Here is a 13,529-nt window from a genome sequence, read left to right on the forward strand (position 1 = left end):
GGGATGAGAATGTCTTGTAATAAGAGTATGGTAACCCATCTGGGCCAGGTGACTTTCCATTGGGTAACTGGGATATCACCCCCTGTATTTCATCGGCCGTGATCTGAGCGTTAAGCGCAGGCCCTGCCTCCGGTGGCAGCTTAGGCAAACTGCCCCGAGTCAAAAAAGAATCAAATAATTTTTGGCAGTTTCTTTGGGTCGGAGGGAGTCTGTGGCGGGAGAGAGTGTAGAGAAGCGTAATACCTCTGAAATTGGTCCAGTATTTTTTTAGGGTCATATAGCAGGTATCCATTGCTCGTTCTCAGAGCCATTGGGGTGGTGGTCGCAGTCGATTCCCGTAGTTGGCGGGCCAGAATAGTGTGTGATTTATTCCCCCACATATAAAACCTTTGTCGCGAGTATAATAGGAGTTTACCGGTTTTCTCTAATGCCATTTCACGCAATCGGGCACGAAAGAGCACTATGCGTCGCAATAAGTGACAGGATCGGTGAGACCCCAGACAGGCTTCTAATTGTTTTAACTGGGCAAGGGTGTTATTATAACGCAGGTTATAATCTCTTTTCAATCTAGTACTGACACTAATACATTTGCCTCTGAAAACGGCTTTATGTGCCTCCCACAGTATAGTTACAGATGGAGCTGAAGGTTGGTTGAGAGCGAAATATTTCTCTAGGGAACCACTCAATTCCTGCCTAGACGGTAACCTAGTTAGCAGAGACTCGTTAAGCCGCCAATGGCACACCCGAGGATGAGCACCCCCTGGATTAAACGTAACTGATATTGGCGCGTGATCTGACCACGTGATATTTCCTATCTCCGAACCTGTCAACATCCTGAGGGCGGGCGTATTCCCAAATAAGTAGTCTATACGAGTATGAGTCCTGTGTGGGTGAGAGTAAAATGAATATGTCCTATCTGAAGGATTATCAACCTTCCACAGGTCATACAGTGCATATTGTCTAATGAGTTTTCTAAAGAGGCGCGACAATTTCCGTTGGGCTCTAGATGGTTGTGTTTTCCCGGGGGTCAGCCTGTCCCACTGTTCTGAGAACGCGGCATTAAAGTCTCCACCGACCACAAGTGTCGCTGGTAGATATTTGTCTAACTCTCGAAAAACCCCTTTCAGGAAGGAGATCTGACCCGAGTTTGGGGCGTAAACGTTACATAAAATGAGTGGGGAGCCATGAAGGGAGGCCTGGAGTATTATATATCTACCTTGGGCATCAATCTGGCTAGATTCGATTTGGATAGGGCAGGTAGTAGACAGAAGGATAGCAACTCCAGCAGTTTTTTTTACCTGCACTAGCTGAATACACTCGTGGATATGTTCGGGCCGCAAACTTAAAGGAACCTTCCCTGTCAAAATGAGTTTCCTGCATAAAAACTACATCTGCTTTCTGAGATTTACATTCAGAGAGGGCCAGCCTTCTCTTTGCATTTGAATTAAGACCTTTAACATTTAGAGAAATACACTTAATCATGGATAAACATGGGGTAATAATACTTGCCAATGACGAAAGAAAGATCTATCAGAGGGCCCACCCCTCCATATACTGGAACATGCTCTTCTAATGTAGTACTCATGAACCTAGGGGAGATACACATGAGGAAAAAAGGGGAGACAAAAGACAACACATACGACAAACAACATGAAATAGAATTCTGAACAATGGGTGTAGCCACCCAGTCAAGACTCAATATGATGTGAACAAAAGTAAAAAAAAACACCCACGTCTGTCCCACCTCAGAATCTAGAGTGAGGGATAGAGAGAGGGTAGAAAAAAGAGCCTCGTCGGTAGGGACCCCACTGGATGTCATTACAGGTGAGGTAAGAATAATAACTCAAGGATCACCTGAAATCAAACAGGTAAAAAAAAAACACAATGCAATAAAAACAACACAATGCAATAAAAACAATCGCACTGAACTGAAGAGCTGCTGCTCATTAACAATCATCAGAAGGCCTCCGAGGGAATCAACCTCTCAAGAAAGCTATCAGGGAGGCGCATCACGAAGGGGGGATCCAGACACTCCCGCCTGAGAAGATCGATTTCTTTTCCGCTGGACGGTGTGCCACAATGGAGCAGGAGCTGGTGGAGGGTCAGGGATCTCCCAGTCATCCAGGATCGTAGTGTTAAGACCCAGAGAGGTGCAGAAATGGGATAAGTCCGCGTGAGTACGTAGGACTGAAGACTTGCCGTTGTAGCGATTAAAGCAAAAGGAAAGCCCCAGCGGTACGGGATTTTAAGATCTTTCAGACAGGCTAAGAGAGGCTGAAGAGCTCGTCTTTTCTGTAAGGTCAGCCAAGATAAGTCCTGGTATAGATGAACACTGGAGCCTTTAAAGGATATTGTACGTAGAGCACGAGCTTTGGTCATTATAGATTCCTTTAGGCGGAAGTCATGTAGACAGCAGATCACATCCCGCTGTTGTGAAGTAGTGCTTTTCGGTCGAAGTGCCCTATGGGCCCGGTCAAGTTTAATAACCAGCTGCGTTTGGGGGGCCAAAATTAAATTAAACAGCTCGTTCAATATAATGTCCAGATCTTCATCAGTATCCGACTCCAGGAGGCCTTTGATCCGAATATTATTTCGGCGTCCCCTGTTATCAAGGTCCTCCAAGTGCTTAGTGTTCTCTTTAACAGCTTGGGACTGAATGGCTATAATAGACTGTAAGTGAGAAACACACCGTCTGGTGTCATCATGTTCTGTCTCAATTTGATCCACACGTGCGGACATTTGTTGCAGGTCTAGACGCAGAGAAGAAATTTCTGCTTTGCATGCACTCCGCACCTCCGTCACCATTACTTTAAAATCAGCCTTTGTAGGCAATTGCTGTAAAGCCTGTTGCAGAGACATTGCAGGCTGGGAGGTACAGAGGGATCCATCCTCACCCTCATCTCCAGAGGCTGGACGTTGGTCCCAATCACCAGTGGCTCTAGGGGGGTGCATGTGACCAGAGAGAGTGTCCACTTCAGCATCAGGGGATTCTCCCCACTCACGGCGGCGTGATGGTGTAGCCGCTGGCTGCCTGGCCTGTTTTGGAGCTGCTTTAGGTGGCATAATTGGATCCTCAGGCTGGGGACCCTGCAGGCATCCAGTAAACCCTAGGCTCAGGCCAGGGGAAGCAGTGAGCCGATTAGGCACAAATTCAGTGGCCAGGGGTGAGAGGAAAGGTTCCCTAGGAGCTTCACTGTCGCGCTCACCTGCCGTGCTGGAGAAGGCGGGAGCTGCTGCTGCTGTAATGGCGCCTGTGGAGGACGGCTGGAGGAGGCCGCACTGAGACGCCGGGAGCTGGGAACCACGAGTAAGGTATGCGTACAGAGTTCGGTTCTCCCCAGTGAACGAGCGGGTAGCAGGCTTCTTTGGGGGCAACTTTCTCCCCATGTGATGCGCCCTTATCAGCAAATTCGGCCCGTTTTAGGAGCAGGAGCAGCGGAGCTCGGAGATCAAGCCGCCATCCCTGCAGACGTCCAGGCCACGACCCATATGGGGAATGTTAAGCAATAAATATTTTATGAGGTATCACTTTCTGTTTTTAATGCAGAGAAATTGAAATTTAGAAAATTGCAAATTTTTCTAAATTTTTGGTAAATTTGGGATTTTTTCATAAATAAAGGTGAAATATATTGACTCAAATTTATGACTATCATGAAGTACAATGTGTCACGAGAAAACAATCTCTGAATGACTTGGATAAGTAAAGGCGTTCCAAAGTTATTACCACATAAAGTGAGATATGTCAATTTTGCAAAATTAGGCCTGGTCAGGAAGGGGGCAAATGGCCCAGATGGGAAGTGGTTAAAAGAACTTTGTGTTGCTTTGTGTTGCCCTGAAAATATCTTAACAGACCAGGGATCTGCCTGAGTCCCAACTCTTCCAAGAACTATTGTTCTGTCCTAGCACAGGGAGAATCATTTCAGTATAATTATCGATCACATCTGCTGTATTTCTGTAGTTATTAGTTAGGTAATACCACCATCTAGTGGTCTTAAAAATGTACTACATTTTTTCTGTAAATAAAGATTATTGTATTGTTGGGAGGTGCAAAGCATTGTGGGAGTGTAGTGCATTCTGGGAAAGAGAAGCCCAGTTTCCATGTTACTGGAAAGTATCTGCTGATACATGTTATGCTTTATGCTTCTACAAGTTTCTTTATTCTTATAGTTTTACCAATCTCAATTACTCCTGTTTTGCCAATTAACAAGTTAGACTACAGAGAACAGTCCTCTTATTTGGAAGACAGGAATGGTTTATGCTGAATGTCAGACTGCACACTGTGTGAATGTGTATGAAGATAGAACAGTAAAACAGATGCTAGTCACCAGCCACAGTGGATCTGACTATACAGAGCCGCCATCAGCCACGCGGTCCTGCATACACGATTGCAGCGGCTGCCATACAGTCACTAGAAGTGAGAGTGCAGCCACCAGCAAGAGCAGCACGATCCAGACCACGCTGAAGTCCATTTCTACTTTGACTGAGTCTGCACAGAGACATTAAGCAGCCAGCAAAAGGCACACAATGTTCACTAGCCAGGCATCATCATACAGGACTAGGTCACGAGCAAGCTGCTCTAGCAAGTCCTCAAGAAGAGAAAAGGCTGCTCTCCCCCGTGCAGAAGCTGAAGCTGCAAAAGTAAGGTCTTCCTTTGCTATACAAAAGATGCAACTAAAGCTAAGGCAAGCAGATCAATAAACAGAAAGAGCATTCGTGCAATCGTCAATTGAAAAGGAGAGTATACCTTCAAGCTTCATTGGAAGAGGAGAGAGTATGCCTGGAAGAAAAGAGAGTACGCCGCCAAGCGTCAATGGAAGAGGAGAGAGTACACCTAGAAGAAGAGAGAGTATGCCATCAAGCGTCAATGGAAAAGGAGAGAGTACTCCTGCAAGCATCACTGGAAAGACTTGCTGCAGAGAAAGAAGTGGCAGCTGCAATAGCCAAAACAGAATACCTGGTGTGCACAGCCAAGTACTTGGGCCAGACCTAGATGAACAAGATCCAGCACAGCTCGTCTCAGAATATGTCATCAACATCCCAAGACAGATGACAACTGTGATCTAGTATATCAGACAGCTTATACAGAGTGCCAAAGATCCTACCTTGAACCACAGTACCTCAAGCAGAACGAAAGCTACAACCTTCGCTTATAGAAAATGCTTTAGATAAGAGAATTGATCATTTTTTCCAGAATAGTGGGTAGGGGTCACCAGAAGCTCAGGGAACTCAGCGACTTGTTAATAGAAGTACAGGTTGCTCAACAGAAGGAGATCTGCCAGGGCTAGCATTCCTGGACACCGCCAGAGGTATCAACCCAATTGTCCAAAAACTCCCTTATAACCTACAGGAGAAGTGGATCACTCATGGTTTTTATTATAAGCAGGTTCATAATGTACCATTTCCCCCCTTTGTGGTGTTTGTAGACTTTGTTGCTCAACAAGCAAGGATCAGAAATTATCCCAGTTTTTATTTTACATTGTCATGTCCCACTACCCCTGGTGTCAAACCTAATAAAACACCAGTGGCAGTCCACAAAACTAACGTTGCCCCGCCATTCTCTACTAAAGTGCAGAGCCTTCAGGGAAGTCTTTAGAGGTCTGCAACGAATTCCTCAAATCAAACAACATCTGCTTCAGTTGCTGCACTATGACATCGCACTTCGCCAGGAACTGTAAGGTAAGTGTGACATGCACAGAATGCGGTATCACGGAACACAACACAGCTTTACACCATGGACCACCCTCTTAGGTATCATTCCAAGCAGAGGAGCATAGAGGAAAGCAGATAGACATAGATACCGAAATAGATACCCAAGTAGTTACTTCTCGCTGTACTGAGATCTGTAAAGGACTCGCAGGAGGGAAATCCTGCTAAAAAAAAAACTTGTCAGAGTTTATCCAGGCGGTCACCGAGATAAGGCGATTAAGGTTTATGCAGTCTTGGATGATCAAAGCAATCGGTCCTTAGCTAAATCCACCTTCTTCGACTCCTTCAACATCGTAGGGCCTGCTTCTCCCTACTCCTTAAGGACATGTGCAGGTACAGTTGAGACAGTGGGGAGGAAAACAACTGGGTCCAAGGTGGAGTCCATAGATGGTCAGAACCTCTTGTCCCTGCCAACCATACTGGAGTGCAATCACATTCCTGACAACCGTTCTGAGATACCTACACCAAAGGTAGCAGCATATCACCCCCATCTGAAGCATATAGCTCACCTGATAAAGGAAATGGACCCAGAAGCCCCAATGGTCTTACTCCATGGAAGAGACATACTACGAGTACACAAGGACTGATTAACTGTCCCCAAAAAGCTCTATAAGCACAGAGACTTGACCTAGGATGGGTCATCATAGGAGACGTCTGTCTAGGAGGAGCACACAAGCCAACCTCCGTCAAGTATGCTCACCAACACACTTGAAAATGGACGTCCTTCCCTATTACAGCCATGTCACAGCAGTTTCCTAATAAAATAATTTACACACAGATCTCCTGTGCCTTGTCCTTTCGTGGATCCTTCCTGTGAAGACCACGCCTGTGATGGTGAGCAAGATCACTTAGGGTGCACAATTTTCCACAGGACAAGAGAAGACAACAGGATCGCAATGTCCATAGATGACAGGCTGTTCTTGGAAATCATGGATCAAGGAATAGTAAAAGACAAATCGAAAAGCTGGGTCGCACCTTTACCATTTAAACCCCGGAGACAACGCTTACCTGATAACAAAGAACTTGTCTACAGTCGATTTATCTCCCTGAAACACAAACTTCAAAGGACACCAGAGACGAAAGAACATTTCTTTACATGCATGGAAAGAATATTCCAGAACAACCATGCAGAAATGGCAACCGTGCTCCAAGACTCCGAGGAGTGTTGGTACCTACTAGTGTTGGTTGGGCACCAAAGTGCTCGGGTGCTCGAGTAGAACTCCTCGGGTTCTCTACCGAGTACAATGGAAGTCAACGGGAGAACATTAAACCAGGCACCCCCTGGGATATTCCAATTTTTTCTTATGACCTGTTTTATCTCATCGGCCATAGGACTAAATTTAAAGGAAAAAGCGAAGGGTGGGGGCCCTTTGATTGTGGATTTACCCTCCCTCAATTCTGTCTGGTGTGCTTCTGACGCTTTTTTCATAGCTTGATTTAACAAGTCTGGGGGATACCCTCTATGTCTAAGCCTTTTGCGCAAATCCAGCGCCTGTTTTTCATAACTCGTTGAGGTAGTATTTATACGCGCAAGTCTTCTAAATTGACCGTATGGCACTGATTTTTTCACTGTACTTGGATGATAGCTTGAGAAGTGGAGGAAGGAGTTGGCGGCGGTCGGCTTGCGAAAACCTTCCGTCACCAGCTCCCCCTCCACCACTGATACCACTACATCCAGAAACTCGATTTTGTTGCTCCCAAACTGGTAAGTAAACCGCATGTTCATGTCGTTCTGTGTATTCAAGTATTCCACAAAATCTTGGAAATGTACCTCGTCGCTGGACCATATGATAAACACATCATCCACGAACCTGTAATAGGCATATATATATTTCAAGAATGGATTAGAACTCAAATACACAAAACGATCTTCGAACCGGGCCAGGTACAGATTAGCAAATGTACACGCCACTGGGGTCCCCATCGCGGTACCGACCCTTTGTTTATACCAGGAATCCCCAAACATAAAGGCATTGTTGGTGAGAATTAGTGAATGTCAGTCAGTGACCGGAGGAGGTCCGACGTGTCCCTCAAATGCGAGGGTATCATCCTTACAATAGGTCTCAAAAGCCAATCTATATACCTGGACACCGGTTCGGTCACCGACCCAGTCCTGGAGATGATCGGTCTCCCGGGGGACTGGGTCAGTGACTTGTGTATTTTTGGCAAAAAATACCAGGTGGGGCGTCTCGGGAAAGTCGGGAGCAGTTTCTCGGCCTGTTTGCGTGACACTACATTTTTCTCTACGTATGTGTGTAGAAACCTACATGTTGTAGCTGGTATTCCACTACTGCCCTCTGCTGATCACAAAGCCTGGCCAACATGTGGAACGTGGAGTTCCAGCACGTTCTCACGTCGCACAACAGTCGGTGAGCTGGCAATTGCAAGCGCTGCTGCAGCGTTGCAAGACCGGCGGAAGCTGTCGATGACTTGCGGAAATGGGCACACATGCGGCACACCTTCACCAGTAGCTCAGGCAAATTGGGGTAGGTTTTGAGAAACTGCTGAACCACTAAGTTGAACACGTGGGCTAGGCATGGTATGTGTGTGAGCTTGCCGAACTCCAAAGCCGCCACCAAGTTACGGCCATAATCAGAAACAACCATGCCTGGTTCTATGTTGAGTGGCGAGAGCCACAGCTCAGTCTCGTCCCTTATTCCCTGCCACAGCTCTGCGGCGGTGTGCTGTTTGTCACCTAAACAGATCAGTTTAAGCACAGCCTGTTGCCTCTTCCCCACTGCAGTGCTACACTGCTTCCAGCTACTGACTGATGTGTGATTGGTGCTGCAAGATGATAATTTAGAGGTGGAGGAGTAGGAGAAGAAGGGGGGTTGCAGCCACTAATGTAGGTGGCGGCAGAAACCCTGATGGAAATAGGGCCCGCAATCCTTAGTGTCGTAAGCACCTGTGCCATACTAGGGTATGACTCGCTCCCAGCCTCCACAACGTTCACCCAGTGTGTCATCAGAGAAATGTAGTGTCCCTGGCCAAAAGCACGTGTACATGTGTCAGTCATTAAGTGGACCTTCCCAATAACTGCGTTGGTCAGGGCACGGGTGCTGTTACGGGACACATGCTGGTGCAAGGCTGGTACTGCACACCGTGAAAAATATTAGCGGCTGGGAACAGAGTGCCACGGGAGAGCCGCCACCATCAGACTGCAGAAAACCTTAGTGTCCACAAGCCTAAGTGTGGCCCGCTTTCTCCTTTTTGCCACCCCACTGACTCTTCCAGCCTGTTGTGGTGCTGCGGATCCCTCCCCCTCTGAACTGCTGTCCTTGCTCGGCTTGTCACCTTCCCAGGTTGGGTCAGTAACTTCATCGTCCACCACCTCCTCTTCCACTTCCTCACTCTGGTTATCCTCCTAACTTGTTGACCTAACAACAACTTCCGTTATTGACAACTGTGTCTCATCCTCATCATCGATCTCTTGAGACACCAATTGCGGTTGACTTAGGCTCCATTCACACGTCCGCAAAATGTGTCCGCATCCGTGCTTCCGTTTCCGCAAAAAAATAGAACATGTCCTATTCTTGTCCGCAATTGCGGACAAGAACAGGCATATTCTATTAGTGCCGGCAATGTGCGGTCCGCAAAATGCGGAACGCACATTGCCGCTTTCCGTGTTTTGCGGAGCCGTGTCTCCGTGTATTCGCAAAACACATTGCGGACGTGTGAATGGAGCCTTATTGGCAACTGTGTCTCATCATCATCATCCACCTCGTGAAACACTAATTGCTGTTCCCCACCATCATCTCCTTCTGACTGTGGATGCTCAAGAGTTTGGGAATCAGGGCACAAAATCTCCTCATGTCCCTCTTGAAGCGGGCTTGGCGAGAGGCCCAAATCAATGAATGGCGATGAAAACAGCTCCTTAGAATATCCGAGTGTTGGATCACTTGTTTGCCAAGACTCTCCATGGTCGGTGGAAGGAGTATCTGGGTGAGGATTCTGTTGACCAGACTCTTGGCAACTGAGACTGTACTTTGTGGAAGACAGGGTGGTGCTTAACCGACTGGAAGCATTATCTGCTGCAATCCAACCGACCACCTGGTCGCATTGGTCTGATTTTGAGAGTGGTGTCCTGCGCCGCCATGCAAACTAGGACATGAAGCTAGGTATCATGGATCAGTGTGTTTTCTTGTGCTCTGGCAGTAGGCACAGTTTCACCGCGCCCAGGGCCACGGCCTCTGGGTGCTCCATCAGCAGTACGGCCACTTCCCCGTCCCTTACTGCTCTCCTTGCACACATTGAATGGTATATATGCTTGTTTTGTAAGTGTATGCACAAATAAAGTGCACAGAATGTCACAGATCTTTTTAGGATGCACACATGTTAAACAGGAGATGTAGCACAAGTAATGTCGCTATCACCACCGGCTAATAAAAAAATTACACTGAATCAATGTTACTGATATTTCAGATATGCAAACGTTATACAGGAGATGTAGCTCAGGTAATGTAACTGTCCGCAGCTGACACCATATACAGAAAAAGTACACTGGATGTCACAGATATTTTTAGGCTGCACACAATTTAGATAGGAGATGTAGCACATATAATGTCGCTGTCTGCACCGGCTAAACAATTGCAAGCTATTTAGTGCAGGTTACGCTAAAAATATATATTGCTGCCAGATACAACTATAGTCCTTAGAAGGACTTTTGGGTCTCTAACAAGTTTTAGCAATTTTGCGCAGGTTGCGCTAGAAATATATATTGCTGCCACACACAATAGTCCTTAAAAGGACTTTTGTGTCTATAACAAGTATAAAAACTAAAATATTGCTATTTCAATCCCTACACTATCTCTCCCTTCTGCTCTCCGGCTCTCCCTGACTAATACTGAGGTGAGAACAGTGAATGGCAGTACTTACCTGCAAGTTTATTGGCTGGGTATCAGCCAACAAATGTGCGGGGAAGAGACTTGCCCAACACTAGTACCTACCCATATTCGGCGTGTATCATCCTAAAAAAAAAGGGCAGATATGAGTAGTATTCAACTCGAGCGCCATGTATGAAGACATTTCGCTAATTAATGTCTTACTGTCTGGTCCAGACCTCAACTTCAGACTTCTAGAGGCACTTCTCCTCTTCCGCAGAAATTCCATAGCATTTATGGCTAACATATAACAGATGTTCCACTGCTTCCTCGTCAAGGAAATACACAGAAACTACTTGAGGTTTTTCTGGTACCGCCGCAACGATGAAGACATTGTAGAGTACCTCTTCGGGAACACATCTTCAGTTGCTATCTACGGTCTCAGGCATTCAGCCCAAGAGGGTGAAGCAAAGTATGGGTCAGATGTCAGATCCTTTGTGGAAAAAGATTTCTACGTGAACGACTGCTTGAAATACACACCCACGAACCAGACCACAATCAGTCTCCTGAAAAGGACTCAAGAAATACTTGCCCTATCCAATTTGAGGTTGCACAAAATTGCCTTCAACAGCCGTGAGTTAGTGGAAGCCTTCTCACCCCAAGACCATTCAAGTGATCTAAAGGACTTGGATCTTAGCACTGACTACCTTCCCATGCAGCGGAGTCCCAGTTTGCTGTGGGACTTAAAGGCAGACACATTCACCTTCCAAATCAGCAAGGAAGAAAAGCCCTTCACACGTAGCGGAGTCCTGTTCACCATAAACAGCTTATATGATCCTCTGGGATTCGTAGTGCCTGTTACCATCCAAGGTAAAATGATGTTAAGAGACTTCACCACTAGAGATGTCCCGAACTATTCGCCGGCGAACATCGCTTGTTCGCGTTCGCCGCGGCGGGCGAACATATGCGATGTTTGGTCCGCCCCCTATTGTCACGGCTGTATGTGAGCAACAAGAGCATACACAGTAAATAGAGCTACTGACCGGACCCAAACTAGGGAGGATAAAGGGTGACCCCTGTCAGACCCTCAAAGCTCTCCCTATGCTGCTAAGCACATGCCCGGATCCAAATGGTGGATCGAGGCATGCCCGCGTACCTAAGACTGATGACCACTGTAACCCCTACAATAGTGGAAGGGGCACGGCCACCGGTGCCCTGATTAGTATATGGACGGAACCGGGGTCGTCTCGGATCCAGTCAGAAAACAAACAGAAACACTACAATGTCTGCACACTTAACTGAAGGAGCTGCAGCAGCAGTGAAGACAGATCCAAAGACAGCTGGCAATATCCGGAGTACTTGCTGCAGCAGAACACAGGTCCAGTGAAATGATAGCACACAAGTGAAGATACTCAAGCGAGAGATACAACTCAAATGAGAAATATAATCCGCACCCTACAAGGGAGGAGGGGTGATTTAAAGGAAGAGAAATCAAACACAGGAGGAACAGCTGGGAGGAAGGAAACAGAAAGTAAAGACCTCATCACAGGGGCGGAGAAACAGAGCAGAGAGAACTCCTCCAAGCTCTAGTAGTGACATCATCACAAGGGTGGAGAAACAGAGCTGTGAGAACGTCTTAAAGACTCAGTGACACCTATATGTCATCATTGAGCAAACTTTGACCCTGTACCTCACAGTCAGCAGACACATTCCAGCCAATCAGCACCATACCCTCCCTCCCAGACCCTCCCACCTCCTATCAAAAAGCAAGGACAGCATCCACAGTAGTTGCCTGCCAGCGTGTGTCAGGCCCACAGAGTGTACTGTGCCCACTAATGCCAGTGCCCACCACTCATATCTGGTGTCACAGTAGCTTGCATTTAAAACAGTTAAACAATTTTTTCTCTGTAATATAATTGCAGTTGCCTGCCAGCGTGTGTCAGGCCCACAGAGTGTACTGTGCCCACTGCCCACCACTCATATCGTGTGGCACAGTACCTTGCACGCATAGTACCACTAATCTAAAAAAAAATGACAGGCAGAGGCAGGCCACCCCGCAGGGGCCGTCGTGGTCGTGGTGCTGTGATTTCCTTTGGCCCTAGAATAATGCACAGTGTTCAGAGGCCACATACCCTGAACTCGAAAAGTTCTGAGGACATAGTTGACTGGCTAACACAGGGCACCTAATCTTCTACAGCTTCCGCTCGGAACCTTGATGCACCATCCTCCTCCAGCTCAGCTTCGGGCACCTCTCAAGTTACCACTTGCCCAACTGCCGCCACCACCAACACTAGCACCACAGCTGCTTCACTTGATCTGTCAGAGGAGTTATTTACACATCAGTTGGAAGAAATGAGTGATGCACAACCATTATTGCCAGAGGATGTAGATAACAGGGATATGTCTCAGTCAGGCAGCATTACACACATGGACGTACGGTGTGATGATGATGATGTTGTACCCGCTGCTGCTTCCTTTGCTGAGTTGTCAGATACAAGTGAAGCGGTTGATGATGACGATGTGTCCGTGGATGTCACGTGGGTGCTCGCTCGAAGAGAAGAAGAACAGGGGGAAAGTTCAGATGGGGAGACAGAGAGGAGGAGGAGAAGAGTTGGAAGCAGGGGGAGGTCATCGCAAGGAGCTAGTGGCACAGTCAGACAGCATGTATCGGCACCCGGGGTCATCCAGACAGCACGCCAATCAATGCATGCTGTTGCCACCACCAGAATGCCGTCATTGCAAAGCTCAGCAGTGTGACATTTTTTTTTGTGTGTCTGTCTCTGATAACAGTGATGCCATTTGCAACCTGTGCCAAAAGAAACTGGGTCGTGGGAAGCCCAACACCCACCTAGGTACAACTGCTTTGCGAAGGCACATGATCTCACATCACAAACGCCTATGGGATCAACACATGATGAGTACAAGCAGCACACAAACTCAAAGCCACCATCCTCGTGGTCCAGCATCTTCAGCCACGTCAACCACTGCTGTCGTCCTTGCCCC

The 13,529-nt window shown here is 47.1% G+C and overlaps 1 protein-coding gene across 2 annotated transcripts in view; it reads right to left on the reverse strand.

The window, feature by feature from the left end:
• Positions 1 to 13,529, reverse strand: part of LOC120978499 (flavin-containing monooxygenase 5-like) — a 463,632-nt gene that overhangs the window by 433,406 nt on the left and 16,697 nt on the right. The window lies entirely within an intron of this gene.

This window comes from Bufo bufo, chromosome 9 (assembly GCF_905171765.1).
Source record: "Bufo bufo chromosome 9, aBufBuf1.1, whole genome shotgun sequence".
NCBI classification, from domain to species: Eukaryota; Metazoa; Chordata; class Amphibia; order Anura; family Bufonidae; genus Bufo; species Bufo bufo.